This window comes from Nipponia nippon, unplaced genomic scaffold (assembly GCF_047370975.1).
Source record: "Nipponia nippon isolate SJK-2023a ecotype South Korea unplaced genomic scaffold, ASM4737097v1 scaffold_30, whole genome shotgun sequence".
In the NCBI taxonomy this organism is placed as follows: domain Eukaryota; kingdom Metazoa; phylum Chordata; class Aves; order Pelecaniformes; family Threskiornithidae; genus Nipponia; species Nipponia nippon.
In genome coordinates this window covers 3,368,945-3,392,496 of record NW_028262348.1, presented here as the reverse complement: position 1 = coordinate 3,392,496, position 23,552 = coordinate 3,368,945, and positions in this window count along the sequence as shown.

Sequence of the window (23,552 nt, the reverse complement as noted above, 5' to 3'; positions counted from 1 at the left end):
TTACTTCTGGGGGGGGATGTGGTGCTTCCATCGGTGCAACTCATTTATAAAGGGCAAGGTACTGCTCCACGTTCTTAATTCACGTTCATTTTTCTACCTGTTCTTTGACAAACTCAAGAGTTTGGTACCAATGCCTTCAGGTTCTGTTTGTAGCTGCTGTCAGGCAGCACCGAACAAAAAATTAAAACCCCATATAAAATAAATATATTAGCAATTTAAAAACAAAACTTGAGCAGTGATTAATTTGGAATGAAAGTTAAAAAAAATCCAAACAGGAGTGAATTTTCTTTTGTGTCTGGTACAGTGGCAATAATGTTAACATTTTAATGCCGTTTAATGCTTTTTTGATGCTATTCAAGAAAAAAAAAACAAAGGAGTCTTTTCAAATAGAAATTATATTTCTGAAAGTGTTGAAAATTGCCAATTTGATGGTTTGGGATTTAGCAGAAAATAAAACTACAAAACCCTTAAGTCAGCAATATCAACGTGCATTTGTGATATGTTGTAGCCCTGAAAAACTTTTCTTTTTCCACAAAAAACAGTGCGAAAAAAATTCGCCTAGGTCTAATCACACGATCTCCCAAAGCTATTAGTGGATATGCTTATAGATAAACAAGAAACAAAACATCCTGAGACCAGTGGGAGAAATAAATAGATTTTCTGGAAGGGAGAGTGAGTGTGAGAGCGAGGGGAGTAACGGGGCAGATGTGTGCGAGTTTGAAAACTGTTTTTTGCATTACAGGATGTCATTTATTTAGTTTGAAAAAACATGTTTTTACAGTATTATTCTGTGCCTTTCAGGGTTCTCATGCGCTGGAAGCCAGCTCTGACTTCTGTGTCAATGGGCACTTGGGGACTCCGAGCCCTGAGTTATTTGACTGTCAAATGCTGTTACAAAGTCACTGGAAAGCACTTTTTTTTTTTTTTTTTTAAAACAAAATTAATTTGTTTTACTCCAAGATGCCCAAAGCACTCATTTATATTATAAAGCTGCAAGTGGCAGGAGGACGTCTAAAAATAGCACATTCCAAAAGCTCAGATACAGATACTGGAAGAGAGATTTTTTTCCCTTATTCTGCATCGTTATTTAACCTGAAAAACCCCAAATAGGTGAAATAGGGAAAGTTGTGTGGTGTACAGCTATACGTACTATAATCTTGTCATTTGTATCAAATTAATCAATCACAAAAAGTTACTGGGCCAGATCCTGCCAAGTTCTGTATATTGTCATGCTGGGCCAAAGTGGGAAGACTTGGCAGGCAAATTGCTATTAAAAATAGGGATGTCGGCATTGCATTTGTGAAAATACACATGTTGCTCGCATGCCAGCTTGGGGGTAAATCGTCTGGGTCTGCAGAAACATCTGTGCAGTGGGAATCTCTGTATCCAAGAGATCGCTCTGGGTGCTCTCATTGCAAAGGGAAAAGTATCAGTTTGCACCGTTGGCACCTTCTAGGGTAGGAACACCCCACTATGGTTGTCCATAGCAGGCCTTTGGTGGGTATGTTTCTGAAGGTTCATAATCCTGGCCTTTCTGCTGGAATTTGGAGGCGGGATGAGCTCTGACTTTAAACTGAAACTTGGCTCCAGACCTCTGGTTTTGCCTGGCTTTGAGGGCTTGTCCCTGGTTCACTGGGATCTCTTCTCAAGCTCTTGGGAATTGTGGCCCAACCAGATTACAAAGAGGTGTGGAGTCGTGTCTAAATCCCGACCCACCTGCCCTGGTTTTCCTTACTTATGAATGACTTCTGTTACAAAATTTACACAAATCTAGTTAAATAATTGAACCTCTTCTACCACCTGGAAATCTCATTCAGATGGAAAAAGAATTTGACCTTTTGTCTCTCGTTCTGGACTTCCAGCACCCAAGTCCTCCTTGGCCAAGCTTCATTATGGCTATATAAAGCAGCATCAAGAGGCTGACTAGACATTGCTCACTTCGTGCCACGCTTCGTTTATAAGCCTGGATAACGATTTTGTCCTGGACAGCTTGCCCTACCCTAAAATACTGGCAGTCTAGATGAGAGGAAAATCAGATTAACTGTTCCTTATAGCAAGAGAGCTGAGACCTGGTGCGAGGAGCGGCTTCCGCTTACAGCAGATGCCGCTGCCAAGCCGGCAGCTGAACACAAGCATCCCGAGCCGGCACTGCCGGCGTGTGATCTCATCTCCCGTCCCTGCCCCGGCTGCCTGCGCCGCACCGCCGACTCCTCCAGCGTGTGTTTGGGAGGTTTGCCTGGCACCGATAGCTGGGAACCCCCGTAAAACCAGAGGTCACAAAGGAAACGTTTAACAAATGCTCAACTGTAGTAGTGAGGCTGCTCTAAAAGTCTCTTGGTTGCGTTTTAGGTCTGTCGGTCACCTGCTTTAACCTACGTATGACTTTTGGGGAGTTAACTACTGTCCGCAGAAAATGCAAGCTGAGAACTTTCCCAGCTCATCCACTGAATGGGACCGGTGCTTTCCCTACAAGGTGCAACCTGCAGAGAGTGCCCTGGCCATCCCTTTAGCTGTGAATGAGCTACTGCTGCGGGGGGGCCAGATTCAGCTGCTGAGGCTGTGCTTGATGGTCTCCAGTGGAGGAGAATCCCTGTGGCCATGGAGCGGGGCTTCCTGCAAGTGCCCTGGTCACTACAGTGGAGCTGGAGACCTGGCTGCCAGCGTCAGGTTGGGACCCGGGGCTCGGTTTGCGAATGGTGCGGTGAACTTTGTGAAATGCTGAGCATTTTAAAGAAATCCTCTTCTTGATCTCTCTTGATGCCAACGTGAGTCACGTCCCTTCTTCCAGGCAGGGGATCTGCAGCAGGAGGAAGGAAAGAAGGCAACTTGGGTGTAGTTAGAAAATGCAAGTAAGGAGAATAAGGGCGTGCGGTGTTGGGGTGCAAAGGGGGAGACCAGCCCACCATTGCCGCCCTTTGTGTAGCATTAACCCTCCCAGCCCCAAAGGGAGGAAGAAGCGAGGCAGCCGGACTCTGCTGCCCAAGTGTCCGGGCTTAGCACAGGGTGAGCTGCCTCATTTCTGATGTCAGAGACTTTTCTTTGACTGAACCCATGGAGGAAAGGTTTATACAGGTTACTGGACCATTTTGACCTTTTGCCTGCTTTATCAAAGACCAGAGAAAAGATTTTGTAGTTTATTTTATGTGGGGCCAGAGACTGGCTGGCCATACATGTTCGTGGCTTTAGTATAAGCCAAAGTCTTAACTGAAACAGTAGATTAATTTTGACAGCTTGGGTACATATTGCTCTTCTCATTCAGTGGCCAGTTGAGGGACTTTTCCATTTCCATCAGGTAGCCAGTGCCAAAGGGAGGCTTTCAGTTGGGGAAGCCCTGGTGCCGTGTCTGAGCACAAGGCACTGAGGCACGCCACCTCCACCCTGCAGCAGGACGGGGCCGCGTCGTGGAGCAGACTTAGCAAGACTTTGCATGACCGGTCAAATGGATGCAATCTGCAGAACACAGTAAAATTGCACTGATAAATTGTAATTCAGAAAGCCTTTCTAGTATGTTGTTGTTCTCCTTGCGGGGAAAAAAGCTTTCTTGTGAGCTTTGGATGCCTTGGTGGTACCTCTCGTGCACTATGTGCAGCCCTGTTCTCCCCCCATCAAGACTCAGTAGGTGTGAAAAAATTCCTTATTGGGCTACTTCCCTTTCTCATTTTTGGTTGATCCTCAAATGATAATTTTAACAGCGCACAGAGATTTCCTGTTTCCCTGTGTATTACCCTTAAACTTCTATAACTATGCAGGCATCTAAAATACTCAGCAGACAGACTCACTGCTTTGACTCACCCTCTGCTTGTTGTGGTCCTCTTGCAGGGAACCGTATTTCATTCTCTTCATTCCCAGCTTATCCCCAGTTATTCATCATTACCTGTGAGCTTATTTCATTAGTCCCAGTTGATGCTAATTTAAAGTCTTTTGCACAACCAGTGAGCCTTGCTGTGTCTAGTCATCCTTTCGTGTTTCTGGAGGCGGTCCCCATACTTATCTTGCAGGTTTTTTCCTTTCTTCAGGAGTTACCCCAGCTGACTGCATCACCCAGCTCTCCTCAAAATCCAAAGGCACGCAGACTGAAAGCAAGGAGCGTCTGATGTGTCCTTAATTTCCTAGGCTGGCCAGTGCCGATCATGGCCAAGGGCCCTGTGGAAATGTGATGGATCACGTAAAGTGCTTTGTTATCATAGGCCGTGTGTTGTTCCCCTTTTATAGAGTAATGGTTGTAAATGTCTTAGAGTCTCACTTTAATTCTCTCATAAGATTGGATGATTTCTTGGCTGGTCGTATGAGATCAGTTACTGGGAGAGTTTTGTGCTGGGACGTGCTGTGGATTTGGCTGACGCTGACTTGATGTGCCTGTAGATGATGGAGATGCTTGCAGGCTGTAGGCATCATTTCTGCCTGCGATGTGTGGTGGTGGGTTTGTTCTTGTGCTTGTTGTGTCTTCGGCTGCTTGTTTGTTGTGGTCATTGTGTTTTCATGTTCTGATTTTTGGTTATCATGTAGCCGTGGAGACCACCACTGTGCTCTGCCTCCCGTCGCTGTGGCTTCCTGCTACCCAGTGTTTGTTGTGGGAGGTAATATGTGGTGGTGTTTTTCGGCTTGTTCTTTTGCTCTGGCTGCTTGATGTTTGCATTGTAGCCATAGATTTCTGTGGTAAAGCCTTTGAGCTCAGAAAAAAGAACAAACAAGCTTTCCCTATCTAGTCATTTATGAAACTCAAACATGATCTTGTTCAGCACGACCACGAAAACTTGGAGATCAAACTGAGTAAATTGAAAGTGTCCCACAACACAGAAATTCCCTTCTTCCGCCTTTCCACTCTTGCCTCTCCACAACCAGATTCCTCCTGCCAACTCCAAGCAGAAGGGAGATTTGCCTACCGCTAAGAGGGCTGCTCGTGCTCCTGCTGCGTGGGGCGGGACAGCAGTGATGGACCATCACCTGAGCAGAACTGTATCTTTGGCAGTAGAAGGCTTTAGGCCCTAAAATGCAAATCCATGCCTTTGTCACCCTTATGACTCCATAAATCCATTACTTTTACCATCAAGAATAAGGTCTGTGTCAGGGAAATGGAGAGGAGGGGTTGGCGGGCAGAGGTATGTGTTTATATCAAGCTTTTCCATGTAAAGAAAAACGTACTTTTTGAAAGGCTCTGTTTTGGTTATTTCTCTGCAAGCTCTGTTCCACTCCTCTTGCTTCCCCCACCGCTCCCGTGCCAAACAGCTCCCTTTACCTGTGCAGATTAATGCGAGGGGGGTCAGGATTTTATGAACCCGGTGTTTTTCCCTAAAGATAAAGCCCTGGATAATCATGTTGGAAAACATAGCTGCAAGGTACTTAAAATGAGATGCTTGAAAGCTCCTTGTGAAAACTTTTCCTAAGTCTTTTCCTTTTAGCAATTTGAACGCCCCTTCTTCCCTCCCCCCAAATATGATCAACAACACCGAGATTCAGACAGTTGTAATCAGCTCTAATAGGAGCAGAAAAGCCAAGTGCCACGCGTTATTATGCCTCAGCCCCTGTAGTGCCGGTATCCGGAACCTCGCTTGCGCTGGGATAACAGTAAACAGATGTGAGGGCAGTAGTTGCAATACTGAGTTACCCTTTAAAAATCCAGCTTGCCCCATGGACTTTTACAGTTCTTGTTAAGGCCCCTTCTTACCAAACGCTTTTTCTTCCTCTCTCTCTTTCCTTCTCCTTTTCTGCAAGGTTATTTTATTTTTTGCAGGATCAGCTCCCTTGGCTGATTCACCATGTGGCTCCATAAATAGTTGGATTGGCATAATTGAGGGATGAATGGGATTTGGGAGTGAGTGGCTGATGATTGAGAAAGGAGGGGGAGTGTGATGGGATAAGCTGGGCTTACCACCGAGAGAAATGTTTGTGGAACCACGGCTTTTCCACAAGGAGCCACAAGTCTATCGGAGAAGCAGAGAAATGCTACGACCACTGGAGGAGCGAAACTCTGCTCTCCGGGCCAGACGCTGATATCATTGCTCCGAGAGTATTGTCTTTGGCTTTGACCTCGCACGGACGTGCATACCCATAGCTTAACACGCTGAGCAGTCGCTTTTGAACGGGAATAGACACAAGAGTCCTGTTGAAGTCTGTAGGGTGATGCTGCTCTAAACATCTTTGACATCAAGGCAGGGAACCCCATTGGCTGCTTTGGTGCTGAGTTAGGTCTAAAAGTTAGGATAAATATCTGCCTAAAGTGTTATGGAATTGGGACTTCACTCCAAAACCAAATCTATTGATTTCGAAGAGAAGTAACCATTTTGTCAGTGGTGGGATCAGTGCCTGGGTTCACACAGATGCTCGGTCCATTGGGTGCTTGTGCCAACAGAAGAAAGAGGGCAAAAAAACGGTGCTGAGAGGAGGAGCAAGGGGTGGAAGCACAGATTTTGGACTCTTCTCGGCTGGTTGTGAGATGGCACCCCAAGGATTTGGTTTCCCATAAGATCCAATCTGGGGTGCCTGTAGGCAGCTGCCCTGCCCTTGCCCCCCCATGCACTCCCGCTGCCTCCCTCGTGCTATTCTCCTTGCCGCAGGGTCAGCTGCATAAATCAGCCGATCCCATGGGAAATTAGCCCACCGGTGAAGAAGAAAAATTTTCTTGTTGGATCAGCTTGCTGATCTGATCCGTCCTGCGCCTTCTTCACTGCTGGATCTGACCCCCAAGAGGGCAAGGGAGTGTAGGCAGGGCAGCGGGAAGGTGAGCAGGCAGGGGTGAGCTCTGCCCGAGCAGGGACAGGTTATGTGAGCGTGCTGCGGGCAAAGGAGGGTGCGTCTGGCCTTTTCTAGTGACCAGCCCAGCAGTCAGCCTGCCAGCACTTGGTTCTTGGCAGCTTCAGTCCAACGTTGTCATCAGCTCTGCCCGCTTCTTTGCAGGCCTCCCAAAATGGTGTAATTTGTAGGTGTAGTATTTTTAACCACGAAATTGGTGTCTGTAGACACACCGTGACCACAGAATGGCTTTCAACAGAGGGGTGTGGACAAAAAGAAAGGATTTGTTTTGGTTCATGAGTGCTACTGAGGGGCTTTCTCCCTGGAGAGGGAGGGCCTGCATTCCTGTACTAGAGCTCACCCTCCTGTTTTTTCGGCTGTGAGTCCGCAGGGAGAAGCCGGACAGCTGGGGATGTGTGTGTGGATGTGGGCAGTGACACATTACTAGGGCATGTGCCGAATTCCTGCGAATGACCACAGCACTTTGCTGAACAACTCTCAGAAGGTTTCTCACCCTTCCTCGAGGGAGGATGCTGTGCTTCCAAAAAAGTCTCCCAACGGATGTAACGATATTCATCCGGTTCTGTTACAACCGTGGCTCTTCCTGTGGCTGTTTTGCTCTTCATTATCTCCCTCGGAAGAGGTTGTTCTCTTGAGCAACAATATCCCAAAACCAGTTTGGTTTCTGTAGTGTCCATATTTAGTGAGACTGTTTCTTATTTAGAAGCAGCCTTTGCATGGGTGTGAAGATGCTCTGCGCCGTGTGAGCAGTGTTAAATGAGCTTTGCCCCCTGGTCTGTAGCTGGAGAAAATGTGTGAGAGATTTCCCTGCTGCTAATAAGCATTGTGTTCGCCTTCCTCTTTGGGGGTGGGATAGATTTGGGGAAAGAAGGGGGGAACCAAAAAAAAAAAAGGCCTTCCAGTGGGACGTGAATGTTTCTGCCTGTGTTCCCACATTGTTCCCAGCCTTCTGCCAGAGTCCAGCTGTATGACACAGGCCTCCAAAATGTAAGCAAGGTTCCCTGATGAGTGACGCACGCAATCACAACTCGCTGCTTGCATGGACGAGGCGACAGCCGTCTTGTGGGTGGTAGAGCACGTTTGCTGGTGGGGAGGAGGGTGCTGAGGGCGGCGTGGCCTTAACCAGCAGCCTAAGTTGGACCCTGGGCTTCTGCAGATGTTGGACCCAGACCCTTCTGTGGCCCTGAGTGTGTTTGTAGACAGGCTTTAACTTCTTGACAGCCCTTTGAGAAATGTTTGCTCCTCTACAGATAGCTAATGGGGGTCATCACGGGCTGATAGGTACCCCAGTGCCCGTGGGTTTCTGGAGGGAAGACCAGGGGCGCGCCGGGTTCCCGGGAGGTGGGAGCGGAGGAGCAGCGTCCAGCATCAGCAGAGAGTCTTTGCTGCTAACGCTTCCAGGGACAGAATTTGAGGAAATGCTTGGATAGGAATAAGGAGAGCTGGCAACAAATGTGCATTTCATTTTATGAACATTTCATGGTGAAACTTAAAACTTCCACAAAATTTGGGGGACTGGATAGCTCAGGGGATTAGTAATGGGATACAGAGCCTTTCATCTCACCAGTGCCTTTTCAACTGCAGCTCAAGTCGATACCAGCAACTGAAAGTTGTTACCATCTGATGGCTTATGTGTAATGAGTTGATGGTCTCACTCCATTTCCTGGTAGTCAGGTATCTGCGGCTGACGCGCACAAACACACCATAAAGCCTGGCCGCTTGCCAGCCTTGTTGGCAGCCTCTGCCAATGACTGGATGAGTCCGAGAGTGAAATATCCCGTTTGCTTCTAGCTGCGAGCTTTATCAGGTAGTATCCTGGCATGTGCAGCATGTGAGAAACTTGTAAGGTGGGAAAGCAGCAGGCCAATTTAGAGCAGTGGTTTTATGTAGACGTCTTCCATCTGTGCTGAGGGCTACAAGGAATAATGTTTTTTTGCAGGGACCTCCTCTTCGGATGCTCACCCCTCAGCAAAGCCATGAGGTATGTGAGGTTCATGTTTTGCAAACAGAGCAAAGACATTACGGCACAGGGCTTTCTGTTTAAAATAATGTCACTGCTTTCCTCCCCAAAGTGGTTCGAAGTGGAACCCGGAGCACATTTTACAAGCATTTGTTTGTTAATGCATCTGTGATGTGACTCTAGTGCAGGGCTGTACCATCACCCCCATTTCCAGCTGGGAAACTGAGGTAGAGAGAAACCAAATGAAGGAGCAGATATTCCAAGATAAAAAATTCAGGAGTTTGTGGGTGCTGGCCCTGTGTCAGGTCCGATAATGGATCGGTATACTCTCCACTTGTCCCTCAGTTGGGACATCGGCCCTTGCTCTTTCCATCATGGATCTAAAAACGGTCTCTCAGAGGAAGCCTAAGAAAAAGGCTGTTGCTTGGGGGATGTGTTCTGTCACCATTTTATGCTCTGGAGACCTCGTAGTTAGGACATAGTTTGGAACAAGGTGACTCCTAATGCAGGTGTCGAAGCGTAGATTTTGCTGGTCCTGTTCAAAGTCTTGGTGGGGGGTGGTGATGGGATGAAGAATTGGTTACAGAGATGACGGAGCCATGGGGCTGGCTGTGGTCCCCAGGTGAGACTCCCTCGCCGCCAGGCAGCGATCCATGGAGGATGCCAGTCCCCCGATGGGGCATGCAAGACTGAGCATCCTCCGTACCCCATCCCCCCAGGGATTTCTAACCCTGTCTCTAGCAGGAGGATCCCTGGGCCCTGCCCGCAGGGAGCAGTTACAGGCTGGTGTAAACTGCCCACTGTGAGCATCCATGGACCAAAGTGGTGGTGGGATGAGGCTCCCTGTGCCCCGCTGGCCTTTCCACGATTATACAGAGCCAGGCACAAGCAGACCGTTAGTAAACAAATGATGTCAGCTCCCACTGGCGTTATTTTTAAGCACTTTGTATATATTACTTGTCTGTATGTATCTCTGGACTGTTCTTTCTCCCCCTCCCACTGCCTCTCAATCACTCGCAGAGCTTTTTTTTTTTTTTCTCCTTTTGGTTAAAACCAACATCTGTAGATTTGTTCTTAACAAAAATAAAGCCATCCATCTCCTTTGGCCTGCCGTTCTGTCATGTAAGCTCAGGAAAACTGGCTCGGTCAAGGTTTACAGTAGCTGTCGCAGCCCGCAGTGGGAAAGGCACTTATCTGTAGAGGAGGGTTAGCAGTTCTCAAGAATGCATCCTTCCCTCGGACTGAGGGGGTGGCTTTTGTTTATCCTCTGGCACACAATGAAATGATGGGAAAACATGCTTGGATGCACTGCAGTAGTAAGGTGGGGCAGGGCAGCGGTTAAAAATGGAACGGAGCCTTTGATCCCCAGCCAGAGCAGATGACTCCCAGGGTTTGGGTTTTAGGGTGGACGTCATGTTCTTTCTCTCCATCTCCGGGTACGGATCGAAGAGTTCCCCTCCTACCTAGCGAGCAGAACAAAGCCTCCAAGGCAGGCTTGGGGGAAGAGAGGGATCGCAAGTGAGGTTGGAAGGAAGGAGGGGGGTTTGGGAAGCCTGGCTGGCTCCCGCTGTCATGCCTGGCTCAGGTGGGTGCTGGTGGAGGGGGTGCAAGCCCGAGCGTTCCCGACAGCCGGCCAAGGAGGGAACCCTGCAGCTAAATGCGGGGTGCGTCCCAAGATCTCAAAGCACCGCAGCAAGGAGCACGCAGCTGAGCCTCTGGGCTGTTGCCTTGGTGGGGGATGCAGGGGCTGGCTGGGGCCAAGCAGTGAGTCATGACGGCGGCTCGAGTTTGTGACAATGTTTTTCCTGTTAATCTCTCCCACCATCTCCCCCAGAAAACACAATGGAAACTCCATAATCCAGGAGATAGCCTGGGGCATACCACAACTCCAGAGGGTCCTCGCAGGAGGCTCCGAGTCCTCCCCAGATTTCCCAGCAGCCAGACCAGGTAGTGAATAACCGCACAAGCCCGAGTGATAGAAGTATTACGTGCTTGTGCTTAGTCCTGCTCTATCCCGGATCTGGAGTGGGATGCTCAAACACTCTGGAGTGCTGACTTCTTGGAGCCAGAGTATATCATCTGTTAAGTCTCTGGCACGACAGACTTGCTTTAGAGTGAGCAAATTAAAGGTCGTCTCTCAAAATCTGGTTAATGCCACATGCCAAAGTAGACAGACGCAGAAACAGAGGGGTGATAGATACTGGGATGGATGGATCAATCTATGGCTCAAGGCATGTTTGTTTCTTACTCAGTTATGTTTCTGTAGTCTAGGTATATTGTTTTTATTATTTATAGCGTTGGGGGGAGTAATCCTGTGTGTTTGAATTTATTTGCTGTGCTATGTGGCTGAATTGGAACACGTCCTGTTGTGGGTTTTTTGTTATTTTTTTGCTAAGGAGCTCGGCAATCATTTGGCACTGAGTACAGGAAAAATAAAAAAAAAAAAATCCCAGGATTTCGTTTAACCGTTTACCTTTTCAGCACTTAGCCATGGCTTACATGTTGGAGATAGCCGAGGAACCCTGTGTGGCCTTGATTCAACAGGTCTTCAGTGGAATTTAAGAGCATGCCTAAAGCTAAAAATGCCTTGCCAAACGGTGGACACGGTAAGGGTGGCTTCGCCCACGGCGGCAGCGGCGCTGCCCCGGAGATGGAGCGCAGCAGCTGTTGAGCAGCAGCACGGGAGCCTCAGCCAGCGCCGTGCAGGGAGCCAGGAGGGAAAGAGGATCCATTACATTGCAAGTTAGCTTTAAACTCGCTTCAGTGTTTTAACATGAATCATTCATTCCACTAGCGAGATGACTGAGGAGTCTGGGCGACAGAAAAAAAAAAAAAAAAGGAGTGCTGCAGAGGAACATCTAAAGGGATGCGGGTGGGGGACTTGGACCCAAGGGCTTCAGCAGCTTGGAGGCATCTTTCAGATGCTTAAGCAGGAGTCTTGCTTTTCCCTTTTTCTTGATTAAGAAACTCAGGGTTCTGGACTGTTTTTCTCCTTGCATTAATGTGTCTTTATATCTCTTTGGCTGGCAGAAAGGGCCTGTAACAATAACCTGGGGCTTTGCTTCTGAGCTGAGCCACGGCTCCCCTGTGTGGAGCCGGCTCCACATCTGCAGCAGCTCTCGTCTGGCAGAGATGTGGTGTCCCAGGAGGAGGGGAGGCAGTGGCAAGGCATGGAGGGAAGCAGTGTGAATTTTATATTTATTTGGGGCACCAGGAGCAGAGAAGAGCTGCTTTTGTAGCCCTCTGAACAGGGGTTAGAAAGGTCCCTGTGCAGAATTAACATGGTCGTTGTCCCTTCGGTCGCACAGCTGAACCTGAGTCAAGAGACTCTGGAGCCCAGCACACGCAAGTGTACGGCTGGGGCAGGAAAGTTGTCTCTTCTGCAAAAGACTTTCCTAAAAAATGGGGACTCTTGAGGCACTGAGCATTGAGTCGCATGGCACTGGACAGAAGACAAGGGTTGTCCTTAAGCCTCAGAGCCCCTCAGCAATTCAGTTCTCTAGAGAATTCCTCCTCGCCTGGTGCCCCATGTTAGGGATTTCCCTGATCACATCTCTCTCTGCAACTTGAACTAACGGCACGGGCTGTGCAGCCAAAAGCCGAGTTGGACGTATGTCCTCTGAGCACAGGGGATGGTTCTGGCCTGTTACGTTTGCAAAAGCAGTTTAAATGCAACATTAAGGCCAGGAAACCCAACCCGCATAGCCTGGAAGCTTTGCATTGTAAGTACACTGTGGCATCGTTAATTCAGCTGCTTTGCTTGCCCGTGGTATTAACTACGCTTGTTTTGCTTGTTACGTGTAAAACTTGACACTTCGCTATTTCTGACTTTTGATCTGTACCAAACTCGAGACCCAGCCTGCTCCAAACACATAGTTTGGCTGAGCGGATGCTTCAGGAGAAACTTGAGTTTGTGGAATTGTCCACCTTAGTGTGATTTCTTACCCTTAACTTAGACTTTGAGGATATGTTTGTCGTTGCTGTGCATTCAGGGAAGAGATCTTGCTGCTGGTTCCTTCTGTATCTTTTGTATTGTCTCACTTCCAAGATATTGGAGGGGAAGGAAGTGCATGAATGCTTGATTTTAAAAATGTGCAGCATTGCCCTTCCTACTGAGTTTCAAGGTGTGTTACTGTCAGCACCAACATGTATATCTGAATTATTCTCCCAGTCTGACTGTTGGAAATATTAAAATTCCTACTGATTTCATTAGTATTGTACAAGCAAAATATCTCCATGCAGGCTGGTACAAGGAGACAAAAGGTGGCCCGGGCCCACTCCAGACTGCTCGGGTGGGAGCCAGGTTGAGCATGGGCAGAGGGAACTTGGGTCACTGCACCCCTTTCTTCTTTTGGAGGCACCCTCCAAGGTGTATCCATGTTTCTGTGGCAAAATCCAGCACAGTACACAGTATCACAGGTCTCTGTTGAGCACGTTCCCGGTAAAAGTGGTCCAACCGTTCTTCTCTCCCTACTCTGTGTAACAGGTTACACTGAAAAGAAAAAACAGATTTTGGCTAAAATCAAAATGTTTTCCAAGACTGTCAGCTTCAACTAAATTTTCCAGCAGATGAAGTTGGCATGACTTCCTTTAGCTTTCATGTTTTGTTTGGATAACATCAAAAGGCTCTTGTTTCAATGGGCTAGGATCTTGTCATTTCAGCACTAGCATTTCACGTCATCTTGGTTTCTGTATTACAGTAAATAAACTTTCTGGTGTTACAGCGAGCGAGGGGGTTGGTGACCCCACACGAGGTATAACAGACCTTTAAAGGGAATGGATGATGCCTGTATACCTCTCCCAAGAGGGACTCGGAGACCGTGGCTTTGTAGGGTTGACTGGAGGTAGGGTAGGACTTCCCACCATGGTGACCTACAGAGAGGGAGCGTGGAGGAAGAGCCGGTTGCCTTTACAGTCCTTCAGTTTTCAGCATCAAGCTGTAGCTGAGTTGTTCTCATCCATGGGAGGGCTTTGGTTTTACCAGAACAGAAAAGATGCGGTTTTCTTCCTAATGGAAAACTCTGGGACTTTTTACTTTGTAGAAAACTTCAAAATCTTGGCCGTTTTTCTCCACATGGGAATCTAAGTGAGTTTTGTCACACTGGAATTTGTGACAGATAGGGGATGTTGCTTTCTGTCCGGCTGCAGCGCCCAAGAGCAGCTGGCGTTGAAAACCCTGACATGCACCTCAGGAAAGCCGCCTTTGACTACAGCAAATGGTGTTTTTTGGGGGTTTGATCCATAGAGAAGTGTTTGAAACAAAGATACTTTCAAGGCTTTGAGGAGCATGACTCCTCCAGCTTTGGGGCTGTTGAGTGTGTCCCGTGGGTAATGCTGATGATCCATTTTTTCATCCTAATGCTCAACTTCAAGAGGTTTATTTTAAATGATACTGTTTTAAATGCATGAAGTTTCCCTGGGAGGATAAAGATCCTTCCCACATGTCCTTGATGGGAGAAAAAAAGGCAGACTAAGCTGTGAAGAACAGGTGAAGGGTCCTTATGTTAAGGTGGGATGAGTTATTGTCGCTCACTGTTTGGTTTTCAGTCCCATCGGTGTTTCCAAACTAAAGCCCAGAAGATGATTTTCCCATTTATGAAGCTGAATTGCTTGTGTATGTTCCTAAATTCATTGCGTGCGTTTGCTTCTAAGCTGACAATGTTTCTCAGCAGGTACTGCTAATGAAACCACAGACCTATGAAAGCACCGACAGTTCTCTGGAGACGCTTTGTCTCCCTCGTAGGTGCCGATGGGGAAGGTGAAGGGGAGCTCTGCTGCTTTCTTTCCTGGCTTTGGTTACGATCTCTTCTCACGGCTGTGGGCCATTAAGCAGGGCATGCTGCCTTCCCTCCGTGCCTGTGCTAGACGGTTGGTTTTACTCAACCCAAAGATATATGGTTGCATTTTGAATGAAAACTACATCTGAAACCAGTTTTATCAGTTTCCTGGAAGATGACAGGGAGAAAATATGTGAAAAATGTCTTTTCACCACTGTTGGGGGTTTTTTTGTCCTTTTGTCGCCCATTGCATCAAGCTTCCTTATCATTTGACCATGAGAAAATGTTTTCACCCAATAAAAGAGAGGCCAAACCCTCATGGGTTCATTAAGGGGTGACTGGTGTGACCGGAGATACCTGATCTCGAGTGCGAGGGGAGCGTCAGCTCCAGGACCTGTGCCTTAGTCTGGCACTTATTTCCTTGCTAGTGATGTTTTGGGGCAGGGAAAGAGATACGTTTCTCCTGCTTAAACCAGCTATGCTGGGGTGAGCCTGCTCGCTGGGGGTGAGCTTAGCTCTGCTTGCAGGTAAATGAGAGGAGCAGCCAGCGCCTTGCTGAGCTCCTCCTTTCCCCCATCGCTTGGACGGGAAAGAGCAGCAGCTCTCGCTTCTCCTTGGCTGCGCTGGGGCTGCCGGTATGAGCAGCCATGCGAGGGAATAAGGGGGTATTTGACAGCCCATAACTATCTTGCACAGAAACAGGGCAAGAAACGTTCTCGCTTTCAGTGACTTCCCCGCTAGCAATATGTTTTTCCCGTTTCTCCCGGTGGATGCAGCTTTCCTATCTGCATAACAACATATTAGTTAGGTCACTTCACAGCTATGAGGCTGTTGTGTGGATTCCCTCTCTTCTAGGAATTCTGCCGATGAATCATCGACACTTAAGGCCATAGTTTGATGTCTTTATTCACACTTAATGCTAGTACTTGGCCGCAAAAGTAATCCCGTGGAATCCAATGGGACTAACTGTGGAGTTATATACTATTAAATCTTTGGCCTTTTAACAGAGTAATGGGTTACAGCCAGATTTGTGAATAAAACTGAAATGCAGTCCTGGCTTTCGGAGGGGTTAGGAAGTAGTACAGGGCAAGATTTTTCATGATGAAACCTAGACCCATGTGAAAATTCCCTGCTAGCTGGCTTCGTTGTAAAACCCTCGGATGTGATCCTCGGGGGGGAAAGGCGGTCGGGCCCACCTGGCCTCGCTTCTCAGAGCGACCGCTGGCGTTGGGAACAAATCACATCCCAGGTTGGGGGTTTTGTCAAGGTTTTTGTTTCTTTCTTTCTTTCTTTCTTTCATTTGTACACTATCGTTGTAATTAAGATGTTTCAGAGCATAATAAATAATCATTTTTCCAGAGTAAGAGCTTTTTAACACTGGATGCGTTGGGGCATTCTGCCTCGCGGGCTGTTGGGAGACGCAGCCGTGGGAGATGCGGTCCAGCTTTCCGGGAAGGGATTTTGGATCCAATGGTGCTGCTGTTTATTTTTGTAGGAGAGCATTGCTCAGATCTCCACTCAAATTTTAGGTGGGTTTGCCGGAATTTTCTGAAGCGATGTGCAGACTTCGGTTTGGCTTCCTTGGTGGGTGGGTGAGAACCATTAACTTCACTTTCCTGTTTAAAAAAAAAAAAATTTTAAAAATTTTAAAAAAGAGTTGTTTGAAAAAGCAGCAGTGTTGTTATTGGTCTCAACAGTATCTGGGTAACGTGGTGCTTGATGAACTTCAGATGTAACACTAATTGAGGGTGGGAGCGCTGGACCAAGAGCTTTGGGGGGAGGAACCCCCCCCAGTTTAGACCTTATAAAAGTGGGGATGCAGGTTGTGACAGACACTTGGTTGTGTCAGGCTGTTGCGCTTTCCTGTGTGTCAGCGGGCAAAAAAGCATAGGAGGCAACTGATGAAACTAAGCCCACCTTTTGGCTTGTTCTCCACCATCTGCAGCCCCGCTGTAGGATGGGGAACAGCAGCGCTCCTGGCTACGTCCCATCAAAGGGAGGGAGGATCAGCCCGTCCCTTTCTGCAGAGATCAGGCTGTGTTAACATTGCAAAAAGGAAAAGGGATCCAGACCTGGTGAATCATGACGTTCCCGTGCCTTTCTTGACATTCTCTAAGAAAAACAGAACTAATAACAGTTATGTATCACAAATCTTCATTCAGTGAACTCTTAGGAGTCCACCTCAGCCGCAGGGCTGCAGCCTCAGCGATGGAGCGGCTGGTGCTGTTCCCCGTGCCATGCCCTGGTGTGCCAGAGTCCTGCGCAGTCCTGCCCAGCCCCGCTCAGCTGGGAGCAGAGAGCAGCTCCCCGAGCGCAGCTGTGCCCCGGGCGCCACGACAGCCCTTTTCAATGTGCCCGAGACGAGAAACACCAGCAAAGAGCAGAGACACTCCAGTGCAGCTGTATAAAATTACACTGCAGGGGAGGAGGGTGGGGAAATGAAGAACAGCCATACATCCTCCCTCGGACAGGGCTTGGTTTACACTGCTCCGCCGAGGGTTTGTTTTCTTTTATATTAGATTGGATCGCGGCAATGGGGGCTGTACATGAAAACATGACCCAGCGCAGCAGCTCTGTGGCTCACGGCGTTGCTGGTCCGCTTGCCTGAGCTCCTGCAAGGACCTGACATGGAAGCCTTGAAGCCTCTTTCTTTCTTCAGCCTCTGCCTCTCCCTTCCCCCCTTCCCCTCCCAAGGTGCTTTTAATCCCTCCGGTTAATGTGAAATTAAGATAATGAGTCAAAGAGAAGAGAGGACTGGGAAGGGGGTGGGGGGGGGGGGAAAAGGGGGAAAGAAAATAGAAAGAAGAGAGATTCTTCTGACAGATAATTAGGGAGATTGGTTTACCAGCCAGGGACTAATGCTGGCTTCCCAGCTCAAACAGTCCCTCGTGACTCATTTTGTGACTTTAATTTCTACGGGGTTCCTTAAGCAGGTGCCCTCTGACAGGTAGTCAATAGAGGACTTCTGGCTGAGCACCAGCGCCTCTTTGGAGAGGTCAGATTCGGAGGTCAGAGAGCAAGGCCTGGGAGGTTGGCGGGTCAGGAGCCATCACGGTGACAGATGAACCTAAACGTGTTCCCTTCTCCCGGGCTCTCCCTGGCAGAGCGGCAGCGCTGGCGTCTCTCGAGACCGGCCCCCTCTTTGCTAAGAGACGTTCCTGTTCGTCTCCCGCTCGCACCTCTCAACTGCTCTTCATTAGCCAGAGGATAGGGCTTGTTCGCAGCCCGGGATCCGATGCTGAGAGGGTGCTGTCTCCATACCTCTCAACTGGTCCTCATTAGGTAGAACAGTCCCCTTTTGTCCTGCATGAAGCCCCCTTTGTTTCTCAGCCACAGCAGGGCTGCGAGAGCAGAACCTGATACAAAACAATGCAGCATTATTTAGCCAGAGCCTAAAGTCAAGGAGGGAGCAGCCTTTCGGGAAGCTCTCGCTGCCTTAGCGTGTGCGTGTGGAAACACCCACAGATTCTAGCTGTCCGTCTGTCTGTCCTCCCCACTCTGAGCTTGGTGCCTCTTGCTGGTGTTTCTAGCTGGAGTTCCCACCATCTTCCACCAGCCAATATTGCAGGACCTCTCTGAGAATGTATTTCTGAGGTGGTGTAGCTACGAGGACCCTCTTCCTTCGATTTTTTCACTGTCAGGGAGCAGCTTTTATTCTGCTTCTCTGTGTTCTGGGGGGACTCGGTGCTCCCCCTTTCCTCAAGCAGTTTGCAGGGGGTCCCCTGCTCTGGCAGCATCTCCTTGCTTGGCATGGGGGATCCGTGACCGTTTTTGCTTTGCTTTCACCCCGCCTGGGCTGCCTCCCTGCTTCCAGCAGCTGAGGTTGTGTTGGCTGGAGCCTGATTAGTCATTCTGTCTGAGATTTCTTTCAGATTGAGGATAATGATGGCAAAAAAGAAATTAATTTTCTTTATAATTGGATTCCCGCTTTTCCCTGAAGAGCTGATGTCTTTTTAAAAAGCAGCGTCTATCACCTCTGTGTTGGTGGCTGCAATGCTGCTGCAAAGTGGTATCACCACAGGAGTGTCTGGTTAGGTTATAAATCGGGTGGCAGAATTAAATGCTTACGTGCCTGGAGTGCCAAGGTCGGGTCCCTGATCCCATTAGCCACTTCTTTTGCCTAGGAACAGCTGGAGCAGAGCTGAGCATCAGCTGCAAAATACCTCATTCAAGTAGAAACTACAGAGGCAAACTGAAAAGAAATGAACACAACCGTTGTGGTTTTGGGTCCCATCCACTCCAAAAAAGTGAGAGGACTGGGATTAAACAGCGTCGAATCCCCGAGAAAGAAAACAAAGCCTGATTTTTTTGAGCAACTGGGGAGCCAAAATGATGCTTGCAATGAATAGTGTTTGCAAAATTAAGGTTGTTTTTAAGTATTTAAGTTTAAAAAAAAAAAAAAAAGAAAGAAAGAAAACCCAGTGTGGGTCAAGCCACAGCAGAGCTTCATAGAAGCAGGAGTGAGGACAAGGAGCTCATTGTCCACGTGCCAGTGATCCGGAGAGAGGAACTTCTCTGTCCTGTGCAAGAGTCTGAATATGAAAGTCCTCTATAAATGCAACCTGATTTGTGAGTTAATTGGAGTGGGGAAACCAGGACAGCGGTATGGAGAAATGGGGCTTTGTGGCTTTCCTGGTACACCTCTCCCAGAGAGATCCTCCTTCATTTGGATAATGTTTCTGTGGCCCGCAGGGCAAGCATGTACACTGACATCTCTGTGCCAAGACTGTTGCGTCATATTGGTCAAGGTTTATTTTAATACAACCGCAGACAGCGTCACGTGTTGCACAACGGCCGAACCAACATTTCAGCCACCTTGGGAAGCCCTTGCCTGGTCACCTCGAGCCCTGCCACCGAATCTAAAGGGCACTGTGGGAACCGGAGCGATGGCTGTAGTTCTGCATCTACAGTCTGCTGGGTATTGGATGTTCCCACCCTATTGTACACTTTAATTCTATGCAACCCATGCAGAGAAACTGGTACAGGCCTCCCGTGTGACTCAGAAAGCGGTGACACAGGCAGGGTTGGATGTCTCTGGCAAGCAGATGTTTCAGTGGGCAGCTAAGAATTTGGGGAGAGGGGGGTGTTCTTCCTGTAGAAATCTCCATTGCTGTTTGCAGAAGGGCTGGAAATTCTGCCCTTGGGTTGTATCCAGTGGTTTGGTCACAGGCTGGTGCCTTGCTTTCATTTTGTGCTCCCCCCGTGCCACCTTGCTGGTGGGTGGGTGTTTTTGGCACCGCCGAAGCAGCTTGTGTCGGATGCCCAGGGCTCGCCGCACCTGCAGCAGGGTGGTTGTCCCAAGAGGGTAACAGGACTCGGACTAGGGTCCGTGCGGCAAACTGGGAGCCATTTGCTCCTGGAGGCTGGATTTGCTTTGTGGCCAAGGTGGGCGGCCAGCGCAGCAGAGATGGGGGTCCAGCACGGCGCTGGGCTTCAGGGCTGCTCCCTGTTTACGGCAATTTCAGTGTGCAAATGCCATAGCAGGGTGGGACTTTCAGTCTTGTAACTGAGGGTTTTGTGTTTTGTTTTGAACTGTAAATATAACACAATTGTGTTTATATAATGCAATTATGTGAGATGCTGCATATGGGTTTTAAATAGAATAAGGGTTAAATTTAGCCTCTCTTTTTTCCTTTCCATTGATTTTGCAGAGATAGACTTGTGTTTGAAAGACTTCTCACCCTCAAGTTTACCGGACTCTGTACTGCATGATCTCATTGCTAGTATATCACTCTTTCTCCACCCTTCCCTCCCGTTGTTTGCTATTCTGACTGAAGATGAGACATAAAAAGTTAAACAAACTTTTTAAAGACAGGCAACGCATCATCCTATGTGTTTACGCAGTATTAAACACAACAAGATCATTATCTGGAGACACTGGAGACCGGATTCACATTGGATATAAATGAGCAAAGTTCCCATCAAGTACATGATTTACACCAGCGCAGGGTTTGGCGCCAGGGTGTATAAAGATGAGCAAGAAAAAAAAAATTCAGTTTTGCAGACTTGTACTTTTAAACATGCAAACACTTCTTATTATCCTCCAATTAGAAAGTGGAAACAATGATTGGAAAAAGCAAACAAATAGGCTGAACATAATCACAAGAGCAAACTTTCAAATTATGAACGTATTTATATTTTTAAACCTGACTCAGTTCTTTTCCAGCCAGCAGTAAAGTGATGGGCCCAACAACTGGGTCTGAATTTCCCCACTTCTCAGAGGTCAACACTTGGAATTTGCCTCCTAAAATGAGCCGAAACGGTATCTGGGATTCAGATCCAATAGCCAGTGATGCAGAGAGTTATGCAGATTGCACTGGCTTTGTCATATGGGATTTTAGGAGAAGCTTTTCCTCAGCTTCAGTCTCTGCTGAGGTTATTTTGAAGTTTCTGTTGTGATCCACAGGTCTTGGGATCTCTGTAGCAAACGACTGTAATTTTGTGCTTGGAAGCAAATCCTCGGGTCAGCTAAGCCAACTCTGTCGTAAACAGCACTTCATGTTTTCAAGGCTCTCAACCAGCAGCATCCCCTCAAAACCACTTTGATAAAGTGGTTTTAGATTTACAGACAGGGTCTCTGAGGGAGAAATTCATAATCTACTAAAGCGATGCAGAAAGAGCAGGATCCAAACTCTACTGTCCAGCCATTTTCATGCTGCTGCTTGTGCTCTTCCCATCCGACTGATACTTCTAGCCTTCTTCTGGGACACCACAGCCATGCTTGTAAGAAATTCCCTTCTTTTATAGCATATAAAGAAATATCTTCCCTGTTTTTAACAGGTGAGGAAACTGGGGAGGGGAGGTTAAACCAGAGGTAGTTTGGAAGAAGAGGAGGGATGGCACAACCTCATGCCTGTCTCTGTGTACATGACCTAGGTGGCTTAGATGAAAATTGTTTGTTGAAAGATTGGAAAAATGCTAGTTTCTCAAGGGTTGAAAGACTGGCCTTGTTTTAAAATATTTATTTCTCACCTCAGATAATTAATATTTTCAGTGCTGAAAACATTAATATAGACACGACCAACTTCTTTAACTTACTTAATTTGATTTCCAGTTGAAAATCAAGGCAAAGTGAGGTTTTTTGGTAAGGTGATAGGTCTTTCTGCAAAAAAATAAAAAGCAAAGTCATAATGTTGAGTTTTATTCTCTTAGGAAGGAAAAAAAAAGTATCTGAAAGAGACACTTTTGGAGGAAAAAAATTGACCAGTCAGCCAAAGTTTTGGTCGTATGTTATCCAGAGTTCCCTACAGCCTGGACGAGTCTTCCAGTTTGTCACTGGTCCTTCACTCGTATTTGTGAACTAAGTACAAATATGAATGTCTTCCAGCTCTAACAAGGACGGGATGTATATGGGGAACTTGGGCAGTCAACAGGCAGAAATATGTTTGTTTGGTTTTTTTTTTTTGGATGCAAGGCTTAAAATAATCTGTACACCCTGAGGACCTCTCCGTTATCACGCTGTACCTTCAGGAGAGGATTGCCATCGCTTCCTGGCAGCAGAGATTTGATGCACAAAGGAAATCCGAATAATTTCCCACGTTGTGAGACCTGGAGTGGTTGTCTCCCAGCCCGTGTAAGGTTTAAACTGGTGGATGGACTGGCACTCGCATCGTTCTCTAGGCCCACTGGTGACGTACCCAGTGTACGTGACATTTATTGGTTTTAGGCTTGGCCCATGCTGGGTTTGAAGCCCAGGTTTATTTTTGAAGATGGGGTGATGCTGTGGTTGAATGACATATAAGTCGATGCCCATTTTTGCTGTTTGCACTGTCCATGGTCTCTTCCGTTGCTCCTTTCCAGGACTCCCTAACTCCATGCTAATTGGGTGCTGGCTCCAGGCTTTCTATTTTAATACTGTTTGATGATAATAATCATTCCCGCAGGATGAATGGTTGAGAACAAAGACAGGAAACATCCCCCTGATTAGATAGAGGCAGGGGAGCCACTGGAGGAAAAAAACAAATGACAAAAAATGACAAATGAGGGTCCTGTAACTTCTGCCATCCTCCTGGGGCATGTGGAAGGGCCTGGAACGATACGTGAAAAAGACCATGATTTACTGGTTTGGCACACCATACGTTGGAAGTCTTCAAGCATCATCTCCATCTGCAAACAAAGGCCAGCAGGAGAGATAAGGCCAGGCAGCTACCAGAACGGAGCTGTTTGGGGCAGAGTTATGCAAAGCCTTCTTCATTCCATATTGAAGCTAACGGTGACCTTTCTTATTGCGTTAATGCCATTACCGGATAAGAGGGGAAGAAGCAACGCTCAGATGTAGGTTTAGGTGATGAGCAGGATATAAGCTACATCTACAATGTATTCTGAGTGCAGACCTGAGCACTAGTTGGAGCCTGACCTTGTTTCGTGTTGACTTGTGTTGATGTAAGGCCACGCCCAGGCTAAGCTTGGTGCGCTCCTTGGGAGACGCCAGAGGAAATGAGCCATGCTGTTCCTCAACAGCGACCCATATGTGAACACATATGCAGAGTAGATGGATGTGGTCTATCTGGCTTCTCAATTTCTGGGTAAATCTGTCTTTACAGTATTATCAGATATTTCCAGGATCCTAAAAGGGCTTGCAAGTCTCTTGCTGCAAGGGCAGGAAGGTTCTGCAGGAGCCTGCATTGGGCTTTAGTTGTCAATCCACACGTAGAAACGTGAGTGCATGGAGCTTGGACCAGGTAGTGCTCAACCTTACGTCCTGGCCAGGTACCAGAGACACAGGATCTAGTTTTACTTGGGCTTTTTTCTTTCTCCAAATACAGAAGCGCTCTGTAAATCAGTCAAGAGCAGTCTAGTATTTCTTGGAGGAAATAATCAACAAAAGCAAACTCTTTGACTTTAGTCAACTTGTTGTCAGAATATTGTAGCTTCTTAGAAATGGAAACGTTTTCATTTTCAGTGGTTGAAAACCGAGTGGGAGCTGGAAGTACAGGGGAACTGGTTCTGATTAGTCCCGAGTCCCCACATGCTGTTGTGCGTTTCGGTTGTATTCTTGTTCGTTAAACTTTTTTTCAACTAATTGTATTTAGTGTTAGCGTTTAGAGCATTGCCTTGGTTTTGTT